This window comes from Heterocephalus glaber, unplaced genomic scaffold, assembly GCF_053883595.1.
Source record: "Heterocephalus glaber isolate CG9 unplaced genomic scaffold, H.glaber_assembly_v1.0 deba00001724, whole genome shotgun sequence".
NCBI classification, from domain to species: domain Eukaryota; kingdom Metazoa; phylum Chordata; class Mammalia; order Rodentia; family Bathyergidae; genus Heterocephalus; species Heterocephalus glaber.
The window spans coordinates 11,074,762-11,078,642 of NW_028258435.1; the positions used below are offsets into that span (position 1 = coordinate 11,074,762).

General features: G+C 42.2%; 1 long non-coding RNA gene across 1 annotated transcript; it reads left to right on the forward strand.

Moving 5' to 3' along the window:
- Positions 1-2,123: 2,123 nt before the first annotated feature.
- On the forward strand, positions 2,124-2,625 carry LOC147821661 (uncharacterized). The gene is made up of 2 exons (XR_015446745.1): positions 2,124-2,229; positions 2,316-2,625. It is a non-coding gene; the product is annotated as an uncharacterized LOC147821661 (long non-coding RNA).
- The last annotated feature ends 1,256 nt before the right edge of the window (positions 2,626-3,881 follow it).

Genomic DNA, 3,881 nt, shown 5'->3' on the forward strand with positions numbered 1-3,881 from the left:
GTTGAGATGTAATAAAATTTCTAAGACAGTGACTGTGTGGTAGAAATGCTGCAGAACATACGTAGTGATTCAGTAAAGAAGAGTGGAGTGTGGCCCGTGGTTACAGTTGTGGACTGAACAGCATCAATGTTGATCCTGTTCTTGGTGACTCTTGACTTTATGAGGAAGCCCAGAAGAGGGCAGCACTTTAAAGTTTAGGAGAGGAAGGAGGCCCCATTGTTGGCTGCTACCTGTAGCAGACCTACTGTAAGGGTCCACTCTCCCCTGCACACTGGACCAGGCTGGTGGAATCTGCTCAAGTCCAGGTCCTGGTTGACATCCTGCCGTATCAACAGAGTCAGAAGGACCCTTTCCTACCAAACCAGCCCCTCCAGCTGCATCTCCCAACTTCTGTTAATGAGCATTATCTTGAATATATTCCAGGTAGCTGAATGAGATATGGATTAATATGGAGGAGGTGTAATTAAATGTGTTCTCAGGAGAAACCATAAGGGACATTAGGGTGGTAGGTCAGGGGCATGGAAGTAACCAGGCAATGGCAACATTTCTGAACATCCCACACATGGTAGCCCGATTCTGCTCACAGACGAACTGCAGAAGAGAAAAAGACTTAAAGTTTCAGCCCTCAGGCAGAGTCTGAGATTCCACCCACTCAACCTCAAACAGAGAATGGACCCCAGTCCTCCTGGGTCCCCAGGATATGTAGGGAGGCTTCCTCAGCCCAAGTGCATTTGCCAAATAGATATAATGTGGTCTAAGCACAAAGGAAAATATGTCTCCAATAAGGGTCCCAAGCAATTTATCAAGAAATACAAGGTCAAGGACTGGGGATTTAGCTCAGTGAGTCCTCTGCCTGCCTCACAAGCACAAATCCCAAGTTCAATACCCAGTACCAAAAAAAAAAAAAAAGAAATACAAGGTCAACAAAATAAAGAAATACAAAGTCATCTATTATGTCCACTGATCTCTGAGCAGGTTATAATGCTGTGACATGTACAGTGTCCTGGGTATTGTCCTGAAAAGGATGATTATAGGTTCCCATAGAGACACATATGCATAAAGGGAAAACTACTGCAATATGATTCAGAAATTGTCCAATTGTAAACAGTAAATGCTTTTTTCCAAACCATTTAGTTATGCTTCATATTTTACTTTTGCTAGCAAAGCATTGACTAAATGGTTACAATCACCCCCTTCCATGGGGAAGGAAAGATTTCATCAAGCTTTACAACAACCCTCATGAGGTCAAAGCAGAGAATCAAAAGGGGCTGCACACATAATAAGAGCAGAAGTAGGCAAGTGGTCTAGAGATGTTTCTAAGTTTAACTTGGTGGAGGAATGGGGTCAGAACCTTATTACTGTGTATGAAGGTTGGTATTAAGCACATCATCAATGTAGACATGGTAACAGCTCTGAATGATTTTCCAAAAATATGTCTATGATGTGGTGAAGGATTTAAATTTAGAGATATAATCTCTGCAACATGAGGTGAAGTTGAGCTTAAAAAACAAGTGAATAGTTATTACACACACCAGTGTCATCTGTGGAATGGGGGTTTTAAATAGATTGCCTCTTTCTCTTCCCAAAATTCTTTGAATCATCTTTGAAACACAAGGCTCACATCATTTTAACCAGTCTCTGTTCTATTTGGAAAAGTTGTGTCTTGGATCGGTTAGAGCAGGAGGCAGCCTGAACTTTTTGTTACAACAGCAATGTGACAAAATAAGTAGCTCTCAGTGGAAATGAGACCCACATGACTGGGTAGAGGACAGAGAGAAGGTAGAAGCTGTGCTTGGATCAGCACTCAGGATGCAAGGACCAGAGCCTGAGTGGATAAAGAGAGCCAAGTTGAGGTTCAGGAAGAAAAAGTATCTTGTCAGAAAGGGATTCTAGGCTCAGGAAGATGGAGCCATCCTATGACAGATTTCCAACACCTCATTTAGAAGATATGATCTCTTGTAATAGATTTAGATGGATTTATATATAAAAGAATTTTTCTCACAGGACACAGAAGGACCCAGAGCAACCTGTTCTCATTGTTCCCCATCTATAAAAAGAATCTTCGTATGCAAATTGTTATTCAAACTGTGGGTTCAAATTCCCTGCTTGGTTCATAGGAGCTCACAGCTTTCTCATAGATGATGCTCAAGGTCTCTAGAGAAGGCAAAGGTGTGGTCTGGAAGATGAGACTGCTGAGTTTTCTTCTGTGCTTGGTGACAACTCCCCAAGGTGAGTGTTCCTGATGTCAGACATTGGTCCACGCAGAGGGCATTTCCTGTAGGTAACTGAAAGTGACCGATTCTGTTTGTCCACAGGTGTCCTGTCCCAGGTGCAGCTGCAGGAATCAGGGCCTGACTTGGTGAAACCTTCGCACACCCTGTCCCTCACCTGCACCGTGTCTGGATTCTCTATTACAACCAGTGGTTACTGCTGGCACTGGGTCCGCCAGGCCTCAGGGAAGGGCCTGGAGTGGGTGGGAGCCATATGTGCTTCTGGCAGCACTTACTACAGCCTGTCCCTAAAGAGCAGAGTGACCATCACCAAAGACACATCCAAGAACCAGTTCTCTGTACAAATGAACTCTGTGGTCTCTGAAGACACAGCCGTGTATCACTGTGCAAGAGACACAGTGAGGGAATGTTAGTTTGAGCCCTCACCTAAACCTCCCTGCAGGGGTGCACATAACCAGCAGGGGGTGCTCAGGACACAGCATGGGGTTAGCCCAAGAGCAGGTGCACAGGAGGCATGAACAGCTGCTCTAAGACACTGTTGTTTCTTGTCCATCCAGCACTCCCTGGCACCATCCTGGATAGTGAGTCTAATAATTTCTTCTCACTCAGAACATCAGAATTTTAGTTTTGTTTGAATCAAGTTTGTCTAGCATTCTTTCTTCCAAGACAGTTTTCAAAATAATATTTTTAAATGAAGTCTTTGTTTATCATAGCATTTACCAGATGGTGACACTAATTGTTACATTTATAAACAAACATGTGCTGGACTGCCTGACCTTCCTATGGCTCAGATGGATCTCGGAATCCTCCCCTCCAAATGAGACTGTCCAAATCCTATTTCTTCTGCCCCCTGCCTTGGGATTGGGCTGAGAATTATTTTTTTTTTTTTTTTTATTTTTTGGTCTGAGAATTCTTGTTCATTTTGATATTGGTGTTCATCTACTGCAAGACCTTTCCACTTCATATTACTTTTGTCAATGTTTGGAGAAAGTTGACATTTTAATAATTTAAAAGCACTGTTCAACTGACTTCTAGTTGGTAGAGACCATCAGTGTTGCCAAAAATCTTATAATCAGATACAAGGTCAACACTCAAAAATCAATACTCTTGTTGTACACAACAGACTCACTGAGAGAGAAATTAGGAAAACAATTCCTTTCACAATAGCATGCAAAAAATGAAATATCTAGGAATCAATCTAATGAAGGAAGGAAAAGACCTCTACATTGAGAACTATAGCACTCTGAAAAAAAAAGATCGAAGAGGATATAAGAAAATGGAAAGACATCCCTTGTTCCTGGGTAGGAAGAACCAATAAAGTGAAGATGGCCATACTTCCAAAGCTGCTATACAGATTGTATGCAATCCCAATTGAAATCCCAACAGTATATTTCACAGAACTAGAGAAAATAATCCAAAAATTCATTTGGAACCAGAAGAGATCAGGACTAGCAAAAGAATTCTAGGCAGGGGGTATCACAATCCCCAACTTGAAATTATACTACAAAGCTACTGTGATAGCATGGTACTGGCACTGTGGTACATGGTACAAAGCCACTGTGACAACGTGGTACTGGCAAAGAGATCTGAGGATCAGTGGAATAGATTAGAAGATGCCGAAAGAACTCCAGATATGCTTAGCTACCTCAT